Source organism: Adiantum capillus-veneris, chromosome 26 (genome assembly GCF_014529385.1).
Source record: "Adiantum capillus-veneris isolate H3 chromosome 26, ASM1452938v2, whole genome shotgun sequence".
Classification (NCBI taxonomy): domain Eukaryota; kingdom Viridiplantae; phylum Streptophyta; class Polypodiopsida; order Polypodiales; family Pteridaceae; genus Adiantum; species Adiantum capillus-veneris.
In genome coordinates this window covers 93,692,573-93,709,689 of record NC_140956.1, presented here as the reverse complement: position 1 = coordinate 93,709,689, position 17,117 = coordinate 93,692,573, and the positions used below count along the sequence as shown (strand labels likewise).

The 17,117-nt window shown below is 50.4% G+C and overlaps 1 protein-coding gene across 2 annotated transcripts in view; it reads right to left on the bottom strand.

Annotated features, from left to right (window-relative positions):
* The window catches only part of LOC147423829 (SNF7 family protein), a 137,528-nt gene that overhangs the window by 60,669 nt on the left and 59,742 nt on the right, over nt 1-17,117 (bottom strand). The gene's annotated exons all lie outside the window — the stretch shown is intronic.

Sequence of the window (17,117 nt, the reverse complement as noted above, 5' to 3'; positions counted from 1 at the left end):
AAGCATACGCTCTTTGTCTCTCTTTCTCTTTTCTCCTTTAATAAAATAAAGCAAAAGGCTTTCTCTCTCTCTCTCTCTCTTTTATGCTTTAATAAAGCAAAAGGCTTTCTCTCTCTCCCAACATGCGTAGCCAAAAAGCATGCCAAAAAGCAGAATTGCCGCAACAACAGCCTCCACCCATTCCGCCGCAATTTGTGGGCTGCCACGTCATCAGGTGTACGGAGATTGCCACGTCAACGTTTTTTGTCCCGCAGACAGCCAGCCAGATCAGCAGCCACGTCACCTTTTCAGCCCGCCCATAGGGGTCCTTGCCAGGGGTGTGTGGGTGTGTGTACTGGGCAGCCACGTCACCAGTTTGTGACATACCCCCCTCTTGAAAGCATTGTAATCGCCCTCGATTACGCTTGCAAAACAGACAGAAGCCATAAACTGTCTGCACTAGGAACACACATCTAGCACATGTACCAATCGACAGTCACATCACATGACATTCAACATTCATTCGGATCTTAGACCATGATTTATCTGCAATGCGGTTAGCAATCGCATCTAGATCCCGCCAGGACCTCATAGATGCTCGATTTACTAACCCCTATTGCAGCCATGTCTATTCGAGATCATTTAGACCAAAATGCTGCAGTCATTTCGTCTATCAGTTCCTGCACTTAAAAACAAGTCAAGAACAAATCAGTTTCATATTCAAGAATTCCATTTCATCAAGTCATCCAGCAAAATATTGTCAGCTCTCAATATCCCTGAAGCTCAAAAAGACATCAATGACTCTAGTATTCTAAAATCGAGGCATCTGTTAACAAAGGAGCAGAGTAGCTCCCCTCTTGTGCATCCCACTGCAACAGATCTACGGCCAAGCTGAATTCTGGGTTCCATTTGGAATAGACTATGCTATACCAAAAGCTTCAAGGTAAAGTTTCACAATCTGAGTAGTATCTGCTAGGTCCTCCTCCTCCATCCACTTCGCATCCAATGCAGGATAGTTCTTAAATTTAACCAAGAACCGCCTTACTTTACCCTTATTCTTTGTGTCCTTATGTGCCAAAATCTGTTCAGGAACAAGCATCCAATGCAGGATAGTTCTTAAATTTAACCAAGAACCGCCTTCTTACTTTACCCTTATTCTTTGTGTCCTTATGTGCCAAAAGCTGTTCAAGAACAAGCATCTCCTCGTTTTCCTCCAATTCACGTTGCTCCTCAAGCTCCCCATCTTCGGGCACATCTCCTTTAAAAGGTTTCAAGAGACTCGCATGAAATGCGTTGTGAATCCTCCAAGTGTCAGGCAGTTTCAGTCGGAAGGAGACATCATTTATCTTTTCAGAGATCTGGAAAAGTCCGTAGTATCGCATACTAAGCTTTGAAAAATGCCTCTTCTTTCCCTTTTTCTTTCTCAGGCATGCCTTCTCAAAACGTAAGAGCGTCCAATCATCCTCCTTCAATTTCAAATCACGACGATGGCGATCCGCTGCCTTTTTCTGTCTTTCCTGAGATTTCTGCAAAGCCTCGCAGACCTTGGCAAAAGCCGTGTCTAAGTCGCGCGTGTTGGCGTATAGGCATCTGTGCCTTGCCCGGCCGCCCAGAGTCTAGGCGCCCACTGACTTGTATACCTTATACATAGCATAAGTGTATAGGGGGCTTCTCACTCTATTGAGTCTCCCCACCCATATCCGTGTGTGTCTCCTTCTCTCTCGCTCACTCTCCGTCTGTGGTGCTCCCCGATCCCCTTCAATTGGTATCAGAGCTATGGTGACAGCGGAAGCATGACGGCTTTGAGAACTTCGAGGCGATAGCTCACTCTCTCTCGAAGGTAGAGAGATTAAGAAAGCAGAAGACTTGCTGTGAGAATGCAATGGGAGCTTGTGAGCTCAGTTGAGAGTGATGTATGCTCTTGTGGAAGCTCAGAAAGGAGTGTGGAAGATTGTGTGTAAGTGAAGGTGCTGCCCTAAAACTGTGTGCGCAGCAGCACTGTTTTCAGATTCGTTTTTCTCCTTGTAGAATGCAGATACGAGAATTCTGTCCGCCACGCCCATCCATTTCGACGTGGTCTACAACTTTGCAGAAGAAACTTTTTGCAAATTCCTCACCGTTTTGCTGATATTCAGCTCAAACTGACTCTATACAGAAATTCCAAATTTTCTGTTGTCGCATTGTGTGCGAGTTTGATGCACTTTTGGACACACGGGAGATGCTTGAAGTTGAGTGCATCAATTCTGAGCTGAAGATGCAATTGCAGCTTGTGTTAAGCTTGTGGTTTGAGGGTTTTTGGTAGACTTGGGCAACGAAGTACGGAGGCGTTTACACACCATCGAGGCGGTCTCTTGAGAGACGCAGTTTTTTGGAGCACACACGTGGAGCTTCTTTCACTGGTTTTCACAGGATACTTTGACAGTGATTTTGTGCTTGGATTCATGGTCTTTGCGGATGGTTTGCATATGGTTATGGCACATGGTTGATGCCCATTATACATGCATTTTGACGAGCACTTCAAGTGTCGGTGAGCTCTCTTGAGAGCATTGTTTTCGCATTGAATAAGTTTCCGGATTACAAATCTTTTGGCGCTTGCTTATGCGCGGTCACTCCGTTGATGTACGTTGAGTGCGGATTGCCATTGTATGTGAAAATGTGGAGCCATTTTGGCATTTCTACTCATTGGCATTGAGTAGTGTTATGGTTTATGGTAGAGATTGTACTTGAGTTTTTTGCTCAATTTTGAGGGGAAATTCTGTCAGATTTTTCCCAGATTCTCGCCATAGTTTGTGATCGAGTGTTTACTCTCACTTTGACAGGTTTGTCAGTTTGTACACAGTTTTGTGTTTTTGTATCCACTCTCGCAAGAGTGAGGAGTTGTGTATCTTTCTTTGCTTGAGACAGTGGTTTGCTCTCCGGTGGGAGAGTCTTGTGATCTCGAGCATTGTTTGCCATAGTTTTGCAGAGCTTATGCATGTATGTTGAGTGTAGTTTGATGCGCATTGATTGCTCATTGTATTGAGCTTGCAGGACAATGGTTATTTTGTGTTGATAGCCATTGTGCGTCGAAACTCTGGCGAAATTTTCCTAGGAGTTTTATGCGTATCATTTATGCGATCTAGGTAGAGATTGCAGGTTGCACTCAGCATTTGCGTGCGGTGTTCTCTGCAGGTGGGAGATTTGTGCGTGTGTATGCATCGATACCGCACAGTGTGGGCTTGGTGATTAGCCTACAGATTGCAGTGTGATACTAGAGCATGCGAGGCTTGTATTGACATTGCGGGAGCTCTATTTTGGAGTGTGTCTCACAGGTTTTACATTGTGTTTCTGGCCATATTTGTAGACAGTTTCCAAGTGTTGTTGGTGAGGTGGTTTTGCTTTCTAGTTTGCTACATTGTGCTCATGGAAGAGACAGGTGATCGATCAGATTGTGACCTCTCACAAATGCGCATGTTTGATGGGTCAGACTTTGCGGCATGGAGAGAGTGTATGCTTGATGCACTGACACAGCAAGGGTTGCATCGACCATTGAGTGGTGATGCAGGTAGACCTTCAAACATGTCTGACGATCAGTGGCAGGAGCTAGAGGAGATGGCACTATCTACGCTCTCTTTGCACCTTGCGGAATCTGTATATGCTCTTGTTATGTATGAGACTACTTCGAGAGCACTTTGGCGCAGATTACATGATATCTATGATAGATCTAAGTCATCATGGACTCGTGTGAGACATGTACATTCACGAGCACGCCGACAGGTGACATGTTGGTATTGTGGTCAATCTGGACACGTTAGACGGCGCTGTTTTCGTCGTATGCGACATCGTAGGAGACATGGCAGTCTCAGAGATGTATGTAGTGATGCCATGGACTCAGTTGCTTTGACAGTTGAGGCACATGTAGTGTCGAAGTATAGTAGTGACGGGGATGTCACTTTTACCTCGAGTTATGCACGAGATGCTATACATGTGGATAGTGCACTCCCTTCGCAGTGGTTGCTAGACGCAGATGCTATGTTTCATGTCACGCCGCATCGTGCATGGTTTTGTAGCTATTCTAGCGGGATGCTTGGCAGTGTACGTTTGACCGATGGATCGGTGCATGCGATAGCAGGTGCAGGAGATGTGAGACTGTCATTACCGAGTGGTGCATCTTACTTGTTACGACATGTGCGCTATGTACCAGATTTGACAGTGAGTTTGATCTCGATTGGGCAGCTTAGAGATTGTGGATGTCAGATTTCGCTACGAGAGTGAGATTTTGTGATGCATTTGGGTTAGCTAGTGATTGCGAGAGGTGCCAGGAGTGGTACAGGTTACCCATTGCATGTGGATCACGCGAGAGACGGTGTTGTCTCTGTGATCACGCAACCAGGTAGAGAGCGAGAGAGCAGGCGAGTCTCTTTTGCTCATGGGTTACAGGATGCTTTGCATGGAGTGCAGAGTAGTGAGCTCGTTGTGCACACAGTTGGGGCACGACTTGAGCAGTCACACAAAGAGGTGACAGAGTCAGACATGCATGGTTTGCTAGTGACTGAGCAAAGCAGAGAGTGAGTTGTGCGGGATACTTCTATGCAGGATAGACAGGTAGAGCGGTCTTGCTCTAGTGAGTCACGATAGGAGGACGTGCAAGAGTCTATGCATACGGAGTTAGAGCATGAGAGCTCTAGTGAGTCACAGCAGATTGAGTGGTCATGTTTGCAGTGGATGATTGCAGAGGAGGCTGAGACGTCGGCGATTATGCAATCATTCCTTTTTATGCTCAACAGTGAGCATGGGGATATAGTTGTGCAGGATATGTCTTCCAACAGACACCTAGAGCAGTTGGTTTGCTCTGAGGTTGCACGACAGGTTGATGCGTCTTTTGTGGACAGTCAGGAGATGCATGTGGCTGACACGCCTTGTCAGTCACAGATATATATGTTGATGCATGCTCCGTAGAGCTAGCAGGGCCCGCTAGCATTGCATCGGCATTCGGTGGTCTCATGTATGAGATGTTGATCTTGAGACCGGATATCGCAGCTGCAGTGGGAGCATTTGCAGTTGGGGTTGTCAGTCGTTTGTTGACTGATGATGGTATAGTGCACGAGGGAGATATGCAGGTATTGCATACATACTTGCAGTACGTGTGCGGTACGTCTGGTGGTGTATGGACTTACACGGGAGCAGGACAGCCGGATACACACGATCACAGCCAGACAGTGGGCATCGGTTGAGAGCGGTTTTCTCTCACCTTTTGTAGTCTTTAGACTAGGTTCTCTTGCTTAAAGGCACAGTCGCCTTTAAGTGGGAGGTTGTTGGGGTATAGGCGTTTGTGCCTTGCCCGGCCGCCCAGAGTCGGGGCGCCCACTGACTTGTATACCTTATACATAGCATAAGTGTATAGGGGGCTGCTCACTCTATTGAGTCTCCCCACCCATATCCCTGTGTGTGTCTCCTTCTCTCTCGCTCACTCTCCGTCTGTGGTGCTCCCCGATCCCCTTCAGCGCGTATACTCATCAGCTTCAAAAATCTTGTCTTTCGTGCTTAGGAAGGGTGGAACCTTTGCAGCACGTTCAACAATCTCAAATGGCGCCTTCCCGTCAAAGAGTGTATCGTGTTGTTGTAGGAAAATTCCACCAAAGGTAGATACTTTTCCCATTGAGTCTTCTGATCCGAGATATAAGACTTCAATAAATCTAAAACCATTGAATTGGCAATCTCACATTGCCCGTCAGTCTGAGATTGAAGATGACGAGAATTGCAACCGAGTGCCAATGTTCTCCCAAATCGCCTTCCAAAACAAACTCGTAAATCTAGGTTCCCTGTCTCACAGACAATCGTCTCAGGCATGCCATGTAATCTGAAAATCTGGGCCACAAACAGTCTCGCTACATGATCCGGCTTGACTGTTTTCTTCACTGGCATGAAATGAGCCTACTTGCTAAATCTATAAATAACAGTCCAGATACCATCGTGACCACTCTGCGTTCTCGGGAGATCAAAAATGAAATCCATTGCAATACTTTCCCAGGGGCGGGTGGGTATGGGCAAAGGCTGTAACAATCCATGGGCTTTATGCCTGTCAAACTTCACCTTCTGGCATACCAAGCAACTACGCACAAACTCGTCCACATCGTTCTTGAGTCTCAACCAAAAGAAGTATCTCTCTACCCCTTCCATGGTGATAGCAATGCCGTGGTGACCCGTAAAAGGCGGACAGTGGCATTCAGTCATAACCTTTTCCCTCAACGGCTGTGTAACGCACAACATGGTTTTCCTCATCAAGTAGCCATCTCGAATGGAATATCCCGCTATTGTTTTCCCATCCCGTATCCGTGTGAAAACGTCTGCCTGCAAAATCCGGATCTGTGTCATACTGGTCGACCATATCCTCGAAGCTCGTATGATGTATCACAGAAATAGCCAGAACCAATGGCTTTCGAGACAAAGCATCTGCCACCAAATTCTTCTGTCCCTGAACATGGACAATCTGGAAGTGAAACTGTGACAAGATGTTCGCCCACCGCATCTGCTTTTCCGAAAAGCTGCTTCTATGACAAGAAGTAGCGTAAACTTTGATGGTCTGTGAGGACAGTAAAATCCGCTCCGAGTAGATAGTGCCACGACTGAGTAAGAGCATGGATAACCGCCAAAAGCTTTTTCTCATAATCTGTGCTGTCAATTCCGGCCTTGAGAACAATCGGCTATCGTAAGCAATGACATGGCCTTCTTGCATTAAGACCGCACCCAGACTACGACGACAAGCATCACAATATACTTCAAATGACTTCTGCAAGTCCGCCAAAGTCAAAATTGGTCCCGTAGTCAATTTTTCTTTCTAAGTCTGAAAGGCAGTCACCTCTGTGGGTCCCCACGAGAAAGGGACTCCTTTCTGTGTCAAGATATGCAAAGGGGAAGCAACCTCTGCAAACTTTCGAATGAACCGCCTGTAGTACGAACACAATTCCAAAAAGCTTCTAACTTCATGGACATTCTTCAAATCGGGCCAATCACAGATAGTCTCTAGGAATCCATCTGCACTCCTGCTGTTGAGACAATGTGTCCCAAAAAGTGTATCTCTGGTAGGAAAAAATCACTTTTCTTTGCATTAATCACTAACTTGTGATCTCATAGATGTTGCGCTCGTTGCTGCTGTGCTAACCCCATCGCTCCCACCCTCCCCCCAGAACTGCCGCTCCCCCCCCCCCCCCCCTCGCACGCTATCCTCCTCAGGTGGCTGCCTCCCGCCCCCCCCCCCCCCCCCCCCCCCCCCCCCCCGCCTGCCCTCAGTCCCCTGCTGCCCCCCCTAGCGCTGCCCTTATCCCTACCCGCCCGCTCGCACCCAGCCCAGCTGCCGCCTCAGTCCCCCGCTGCCCCCCCTCGCGCTACCATTATCCATACCTGCCCGTTGCACACCCCCCCCCCCCTCGGCCTTGGCCCGCTAGCCCGCCCGTGGGGTTCCTCCGCATTGACAACTCTCTGCAAATCGACACCTTCGGCACCTGTTTCATTTCATTGGAGCAGTGGTTGGCGCGCCGAATTGCACCGCCCTCCCGTCGTCGCCACCTTCTTACGCCACAGCAGTAGACACAGATGGAGACTCCAGCTTCACCACAAAGGGACTCGCCAGAAGCCCCCTCGCCCGACCCCACTGAGTCCACCATTCGACTTGCTCTATCGCCTACAGAGCAAGCGAGCCTTGTCGCAGAGGTAGAGAGATTGCAGGCGACTTCGGTCATCTGCAAGGTTCTCGGCACCCGACCTACCAGAGGAGAGCTGCAAGACCTTCTTCAGGCCCGCCTTCTCGCAGAGGTGGGCAAGATCTTGGATGTCCAGATTCTCGGACGGGGGTACTACCAGATCGAGTTCGAGACCTCCAAGATGGCTTCCAAGGTCATTGCTATGAGTCCACTGGCCATCGGAGCATCACGCGCCCACTTTCGACAGCGGCGACATGGTTTAGACCCGACTTCGGACGTGCTAGTAGAGGAGGCAGACATCCCCATCTCAGTCTGCTTTCCGGGTTTACGGAGGGAGTACCTACCACTTCTCTCTAGGATTGGCTCCGCCATCGGGACTGTCCTGGAGTCACCTCACACGGCGGCATCAGTAGCTGCCAAGGCGGCTGGCATTCCCTCAGTTCGAGTTTTGGTCAGAGATACCCACACGCTCCCGAAGGCCATCCTTCTGCCTCGGGTGAGTGGGGGTTGGTTTAGACAGAGTGTTGAGTACTCGGGTCTCCCGAACCAGTGCTTCATTTGCATACAGATGGGCCACTTAGCGAAGGCCTGTCCAAGGAGGAGGCCTCGACCTACACCTCAGTCTCAGCCCCAACCTGCCAAGGCTGGGCCGCAGTCACAGCCAGCGGCGCAGCGCACAGATTCAGAGCCACCCTCCGAGCCTCGGGCTCCAACGGAGGAGGGGTGGCAGCAGGCCCGTGGCCGTCGTCGCCAGGGGCCACAGCGACAGCCTGGCCCTCAGGTGCCTACTCAGCAGCAGTGGGTTCCCACGGGGAACCGTTTTGGCCCTCTTGAGCAGGAGGAGCCCCCTACGCCAGCCTCCACCTCCACTTCACCCTCGCCAGCTCCCCCACCTTCAGAGTTCCCCTCCTCCTCCTCATCCTCCCCCCCGCCATCTGCTCTCGCCCACTCCCCTCCTCGCCCATCTACCTCTACCGCCCCACCCCGCTTCTCTTCCCCTCCGTCCCCCCCTGCTCCTTCTCCCCCCCTCCTGCTCCAATTCCACAGTCGACTCGGGAGACTGGTCCCTCGCCGGCGGCTAGGAGATCTCTTGGCAGCGCCTTTACCACGAGTCGCCTAGCGAGAGAGGGTCTGCCCTTCTTGCGACCCCCTCTGCAGATTCAGACTTCTTCCCTTACAGCCATCCCCCGTGGTCTGACGAGCATTGACCTCCGACGCCGCTTGGATTTCTTCGACTACGGGTTCACTCGCTTTCTCGGCGATTCCGCAGCACACCACGAGGCAACCTGCTTCAAGGTCCACGCTTTGTTCCTCGCAGCTAGGGGGGCAGAGGCCTTGGACTCAACAGCTGGTTTCTCCTTCCCCCTCTGTGGTAGGACCGAGACAGAGTGGTCCCTCGACTCAGTGGTGGGATGGTTGCATACACAGATTCTCGAGTTCTCTCACCACATGGGTGAACTTGGAGTTACAGATTTGCTGCAGACTTTGTGGCCACTATCCAAGTTTGCGGTGACACCCCCAGACTCAGCAGGATGTAGGCACATTGTGGTGTACTTTCTTGCTGCTACGCAGTGTTTGCCTTGCTATGTATACATTCATGAGGACTCTTGGACAGAGGAGGTTGCTTTACGCACGGCTCGCTCTACCTGGGCTTGGGCTAGCCACTCACTGCAGTCTCGCCTATCTAGAGGACGCTCGGATGCGGATTACTCCCCATCCAAGCCAGCCTCGAAGATATCCCGACTTGCTGCAGCGGCAACATCTGTTCTCTCTCGTTCCCCATGAGGATCGTCTCGTGGAACGTGCAGGGACTAGGTGGGCCCCAGTTTCAGCAACAGCGGGGCCGATTGCGTCAGGAGCTTCAGCGCTGCCTTGTGGGTGGAGAGATTGATCTCCTCATGCTTCAGGAGCACCATTTGTCTGAGAGCCGCATTCGGCGTTGTGGGCAGATTTTGCGTGGACGATATGACACCTTTTGGTCAGCTGCTTTTGGACCTGGAGGTATCCAGGGTGGGGTATGTATGACTATTGCGGACTCATTGCAGCAGGCCATTGTGGACAGAGGGATTATTGTGCCAGGCAGGGCTCAGTGGATCACTATGCAGGTTCAGGGTGGCCTTGTGGGCTTCCTGAATATCTATGCGCCCAATGCGGCGAGTGCTCGTGCAGAGTTTTGGTCGCAGATTGTTGAGTCTTTGCCACAGGCTGACCATTGGTGTGTAGGAGGGGACTTCAATATGTTGGAGGACCCTTCTGACAGGATTGGAGGCAGCCATGCTACTGTGCATGGAGTGGAGTTAGCAGCTTGGGAGAGGTTTTGTTTGACTTTGAGAGTCTCGGATACATGGCAGCACTCTGGCTTTGTGAGGCCTCCAGAGAGTCTTGCTTTCTCTAGATCGGACCGCAGAGTGGGAGGAGTAAATCTATCGTGGATAGATCGCTTCTACACTAGTGATCACTTCAGTGACTTGGGGGGATCAGTGGGCATCCTGGCAGGGACATCCTTCTCGGACCATGCACCCGTGATCCTCACAGTGGCAGACAGGCAGAGGAGTGGGAGTACGATGCTTCGCATCCCAGAGCGGGTCTTGTTGGACTCAGCACTCAGAGAGCGGGTAGAGGCTCTCTGGACAGAGAGCATGGACAGCCAAGCTCTTCCTGCAGACAGAGTGGCCTCAGGCCTAGCTCAGCTTAGCCATTTTTTTCTCCAGGAGTCTTTGGCTCGACGGGCCGCAGCAAGAGAGGAGCAGCGTCTCAGACGAGGCATTGCTTCACTACAGAGGATGCAGGAGCAGCATCCAGACAGTCCATGGTTGGAGGAGCAGTTACAGCAGGCTCGACAGGAGCTTGTTTGCACAGAGGAGAGGCGCCATGAGTTTGCCTTTCACTGACAGGCATCTCAGTGGACTCAGGTGGGTGACAGAGTGACAAGTGCTTTCTTTGAGACAGTGGGACCTCGGCACTCGCATGCCAAGGTCAATCAGTTGAGGAGACCTGATGGGTCAGTCGTTTGTGAGCCCGAGGATATGCGTGCAGTTGCTACTGACTTTTCGTGAGCTACTGACAGCTGAGCCCCAGTCAAAGCGGTAGGATGCATGCAGGGAGCAGGTTTGGGCACAGATGCCTTGTCTTGTGACAGAGGAGATGCGCCAGAGGCTAGAGCTGCCACTTCAGCTTGAGGAGCTGCACACGGCTCTTAGGGCCCTTCCTCGTGGTAGCTGTCCAGGTGAGGATGGGTTGACTCCCAGCTTTTTCTTGGAGTACTGGGACATGCTTGGCCCAGATCTTTGCAGTGCCTTTCATTACATTTTGCACACAGGAGTGATGCCTGATAGCATGAGTGAGGGCCTGATTTACCTCATTCCTCGTGGTAGCTGTCCAGGTGAGGATGGGTTGACTCCCAGCTTTTTCTTGGAGTACTGGGACATGCTTGGCCCAGATCTTTGCAGTGCCTTTCATTACATTTTGCACACAGGAGTGATGCCTGATAGCATGAGTGAGGACCTGATTTACCTCATTCCTAAGGAGGGTGGCTCCTTGGATGAGATTCAACAGTGGCGCCCCATCACCATCCTCAACTCAGCCTACAAAATTCTTGCCAAGGCTCTGAGTTTGAGGATTCAGCCACTTTTGGAGAGCCTTATCCATGGGACTCCGACAGGTTTTGTCAAGGAACGCAGTATCCTGGACAACATCTTCACTTTTTGGGAGGCTTCTGCCTTGGCACGGCTTCGTGGGGAGGACCTTGTGATTCTTCTTCTCGATTTTTAGAGGGCATACGACAGAGTTGATTGGGACTTTCTAGAGGGCACTTTACGCAGGATGGGCTTCTCTGATGCTTGGATCAGAGGGGTGTCAGCTTTGTACAGACAGACTCACAGTCAGGTGCTTTTGGCAGGAGGTAGAGGTGAGCATTTCACGCTCACACGATTGGTCAGACAGGGTTGTCCTCTTGCCCCCTTCCTCTTTTTGTTCTATGCCGAGGCGATGAGCAGATTTTTGGTGTCACAGCAGGTTGGTCTGAGGGGCTTAGCACTCCCTATACGGGGAGATGAGCTTTTGGACGCTGAGTTTGCCGACGACTCAGCCTTGTACTTAGAGGGCCAAGAGGCCAATCTTCACAGATGTGAGCAGGCTTTAGAGACCTTCTGCTGTGCATCGGGCGCACTGATCAACTGGAGAAAGACAGTGGCTTTCTCGGTTGGCAGTGCTCCTGTGCGAGATTGGATGCCAGGAGAGGGTTTTAGATGGATTCCCCCAGGGACTGCAGTTCGATACTTGGGTTGTCAGGTTGGCCTGGACTTGTCCCCCGAGCAGCACATTGCTGCGCTTCTCCTGTCCATCAGCAGAAAGCTGTTAAATTGGAGCTCAGCACGCCTTTCGCTGGCTGGCAGAGTAGTAGTTGCCAATCGCGTTCTGTTGGCGACTATGTGGTACATCACTTCGTGCTGGATCTTCTCGAGTTCTTGTATCAGCCAGGTAGAGAGGCTGATCAGGAACTTCCTTTGGTCAGGTCGTGACACTCAGATTGCCCGAGCCAAGGTGGCTTGGTCGGTCATCACACTTCCTTGTTCTCAGGGAGGGCTTGGGATCATTGATCCAGCACAGCAGAGCAGAGCCCTTCTTGGGAAGTTCGTTGTCACAGGACTTCTTCCAGGGAAGGAGCCCTGGAAGGAGTTCTTGTTGCAGAGGCTTCGTGCCAAGGTGCCTCAGTCAGGAGGCCCTTGGTAACCTTCGACCAGATGGATCTTTACAGAGATGCGCCGAGTTGGTTTGAGCAGGAGACTGGAGGACCGCTTCGCTGTAGTTTGCTTCGATCTTGGGAGCTCCTACAGCGTGGCCTAGAGCAAAGACAGCCGACGTGCATGGAGGAGCGCCTATGACAGCCCCTCGTCTGGAACCCCATGGTTAGCACTCAGAGAGGCCACTTGGTTGGGAGTCGGCCTCATGTTTCTTGGGGTCCCATGGCAGCAGGTCCAGCGCGCTCTCTAGGTGACTGGCTAGAGTTCACAGGCTTGTCAGAGGAGGTGCAGGGTCTCCAGTTGCAGGGCATGATAGGGGTGCAGAGCATGTGTCAGGACATCTCAGAGTCAGTTCCAATTGAGTGGCTCACGCCTCTCGAGCCAGTAGCACCCAGGTGGATGGGAGCCTTCACTCGACTGGAGGTTCTCATTTCAGTCAGAACCTGCTCAGAGACTATCCCAGCCCTGTTCTTTGAGCTCCAGGGTGGGGGACGATTACAACGAGTTGCAGTAGAGGCCCCGCAGGTAGCAGAGTGCTGTTTCCAAAGGATTCGAGTTGTGGGCATCTGTGGGAGAACCTGCGTCATAGACCCTGACCCAGCAGCTCTTGAGACTGGACACTAGAGGCTATGGGCTTGGGAGTGTTGTCCACTGGCACGAGTACAATGGGATCTTGGTGAGTGGCTATGGAGGGACCCCTTCTCTTCTGTAGACCGCCCAGGAGTCCCTTTCTTTCAGTACACTGTTCGGCTTGGACGTCATATACTTGCCACACAGAGAGAGGCCCGCCCCGCTGCAGCACGTCGTTGGCAGGAGGAGGGCCTCACAGTCGATTTCTTGGCAGCCTTTTGGCAGAGGCTGTGGGACTCCAGACAGCCGAGGCACGTCACTTTGTTTCAGTGGCTGGTTGCACACAGAGCCACAGCAGTAGGGAGCTGGCTTGTACATAGTGGTCTCTCAGCCACATGTGCAGCTTGTGACCAGTTGGTGGAGAGTCAGCGGCATTGTCTTTGGGACTGTCCCTCGGCCCAGCAGGTGTGGCTACGAGTTCTTGGGCTGATGCCTGCCCTCTCCACGGCTCGACAGTACACTTGGGGGGCAGCGGCTTGGTCCACCCTCACGGGCCCGGCACTCCAGTTTGAGCTATCTTCCACCAGCAGGATGATAGCGATGCAGGGGGGGCGACCTACACTCCAGCCTGCTACAGAGCTTACTCCTCAGGAGTGGTGCAGTGAGAGAGATGAGTGTTGGGAGCTCATCAGTGGCCTGACTCTTTGGTACATTTGGCGGGCCCGCTGTTTTCGCATCTTTGAGGCTCGCCCTGTACCACCAGCAGAGACTGTTTGTGACTTTTGGCTAGAGTTGATCCATACTCTCAGAGGATAGCTTGAGGGACTACAGGGTAGCTCCGACCGCATGCGAGAGCGCCGCGAGGCTTTCCTTGGACTCTGGCGCCCTGGGTCTGTCTCACCATAGCCCAGGGGGTGCTTAGATGGCACTACTGTCCACCAGTGTGGCTCTTCCCTCCTCCCATTTCTTGATTTAGCCTCATTATACATATGCTGCTTTTTTTCACTGGGAGAGTCTCCCCATCATTTTGTTGTAGCCCTCTCTTGGAGAGGTGGATGTAGCCCTACGGGCAGTTCTCGTTAACTAATAAAAGGATCTTTTTCTCGGAAAAAAAAAAAAACTTGTCATCTCATAATGCCTGAAAGACCTGAAGCAGATGATCTCTATGTTCTGCCTCATTCTTTGAGAAAACAATGATATTGTCGAACAAAGTGCCAACAAATAGCATGTACTCTCGAAAAATCCTGTCCATCATCCGGTTAAATGTCGTAGGAGCATTGGCTAGGGCAAAAGGCATCACCAAAAACTCAAATAACCCAAAAGTCGTCCAAAAGGCTATCTTGTAGACGTCTCCCGACGCGATTAGGATCTGATGATATCCACTCTTCAAATCAATCTTGCTAAAGCACGAGGATCCCTGTAATCTGTCAAGTATATCATTGATCCTAGGAATCGGATATCTGTTCTTGATGGTGATTTTGTTGAGGGCTCTATAATCGATGCACATTCTCCAAGATCCGTCTTTCTTCAAAACCAACAACACTAGAGAGCAATACGGTGAAGTACTAGGTTGGACATGACCTTTTCCAAGAGGTCTTTCACTTGGTTCATAATCTCTTCGTTTTGGGCTTGGCTCACACGATAAGGTGGCCGGTTCGGTGGTGTGCTTCCAAGTATCAGATCAATAGTATGATCTTCAGGACGAGCGGCGTGGGAACTCGCCTGGCAGGCCCTCTGAGAAGCAATCGGCATGAGAGTAGAGAAAGTCTTGGCGTTCTTTATCAAGTTCAGACATATTTGTCCTATCCTCATCACTCAACTCTTTCATAAAGATCGAGTAAACAAACACACTGGATCATTAACTTTGAAATGGCTGAAGCCGATACAATGGGGACAGACTCGCCTTTAAGTTTAATATTTAGTACAATGGTTCTGCCCTTCTCTATGGTCAATGTCGCTTTCCTCGCCCGATAGACACCACAACGTTGTCCTTGTGGTACCAGGGAATTCCCAAGAGGACATCACAACCTTCCAAAGGCATTATGTAAAAGTCCTCATGCCCCAAATACCCCTGACAATGCAACCGAAGTTTGCCAATGACAGGTGTAATGGCTACGTCCCTGCAGGGTGCCGCTAGAACAGCCTCCACAAGTGGTCCCATCCGATCGGGAGTGATCTCGAGCCACGCCGCCAATTCTGGTGAAATGAAGCTGGCCTTGGCTCCTCCATCGAAGAAGATCAGGGCTTCTTGGTCTTTCACTTTGCCCCAAGCTCGGCAAAGTTCTGTACTCTTGTCCAACGTACTGGGATCGGTACCCATGCAATCTGGAACCAGTCCTGTTTTCATCTTGTCTTTTCGTCCACGTTCCTCAGCTGCCCTCGAACTCTCAGGCCTTTCGTCGTCCTTGTCGTTCTGTTTTTTTTGTGCCTTTTTAGGGCACTTCGCAAAGATATGTCCAGTTTCCCCGCATCGAAAGCACTTCCCTTCCCTGATGTAGCGAGCCCGCTCCTGAGGAATAAGGTTGGGTCGTGCATCTTTCTTTTCTGGGTTGCTCTTTCTCTTTCTACTTTCATTTGTCGATGTCTGTTCGGCTCTTTGCATCATGATTTCATCTGTGGGGTAGGTCAAATTGCCAGAGTGAATGGCAAAACCCCGTTTCGCATGACTCGTCAACTCCTGAATCGTTCAAGAGAGGGGTATGTCACAAAATGATGACATGGCATGTCCACCCAGACAAACCCTGAACGATTAAGTTGTTCCAACTTATGGGGTCCCGTCTGCTGGGGCCCAAGGGACAAAAATAAATAAAGTATTGCGTGGAGGCTGTTCACGTGGCAAGCCCTATGGACATCCACAATACGCGTTGGCTGCTGACGTGGCAAGCCATAGAAACGTCCGCAATCTACATCGGATTTTACGCTAGCTGCGTTGCAGCTTTTGAAAGGAACAGATGCTTTTGAGTTTGAAGCTTTCCATGTACTGCTTTCGAGAAGGGCTTGGGCCTATAAATATGTACCTAGGGCCTCTCTTCCACTCAGATTTGCTGACGAGCACTGAGCAGAGAACCCTTGGACTTTGTATTTTGCTCAATCATTAATATAAAAATAAATACTGAAAGGGGTGCCAGACTTTGAGGCCAATACATCTGGGCATGGAACTACGCCGGGTTGTGTCGACTCTATTGAATTGTGATTAAGTTTGTGAAGTGTTTTTAAGCAGCGCTGACAATTGGGTTGACTTCCAAGTTAACCTCAAAGAGCGTTTTATGCCACAATAGTACCTTGATTGGTTGAAGGAAGATTGGCGAGATCGCAAGCAAAATGGGACTCTTGTTATGTCTTTTTCTAATCGTATTTTGCAGCTTGGTGTTCAATTGCGTAAGTCAGATAAGGATCATAAGGAACGTGCTCTCTTTGGTTTGGACAAGTACATCAAATACGCTCCCTTTTCCCCTTTCTTGGTTACATCTTTGTTCTTGCTATCTATTGGTGGTCTGTTTGTGTGGGCGTGTGTGTGCTGTCAAGACTAGCTATCGGGTGTGTGCGTTTGTTGGATGGGTCAGTGAGTATAGTGGGTGTGTGGGGCTTAGTCTTTATAGTGGGGTAGTGTTTTGCTTTATGTGTATGCATTTGTACTCTTGGGGATGTGTCTGTGCCAAAGTTGAAGTCTGTGTTTGTGGTGAGTGCTTTCTTCCCACTTCCCCCTCCTCTTTCCTCTCGTTTGCCTCTTTGTTTGTGTTCTTGGGTACATCTGTGTTGGAGTTGAGGGTTGTATTTGTGATGAGTGATTTCTTCCCTCCTTCCTTACATTCTCCTCTTTTTGGTTTTATTTCAGTTGAGGAGTCACCATGAGTGCTGACTTCCCATTTTCTTTCTTTCCTTTTTTCATTCTTTGTTTTGGTGCTTGCTTACACGGTGCGTTCACCTTCAGTAAGTGGATTGTGTTCCGCAGAGCCAAAGTACTACCAAGGTGCTCCAGTTTAGTGTCCGGATGGTTTCTTCCTTCATTGCAGATTTTCAAGTGATGCGCCATCCTGCATCTTTGTCATCAACTATTACTTTCTACTTGGTCTTCCTCAAATCCATGCTTGCAGAGGATGTTAGCTGGTAACGTCGAGCAATTGTCTTCGGTAGCTAGCCTCTTTTA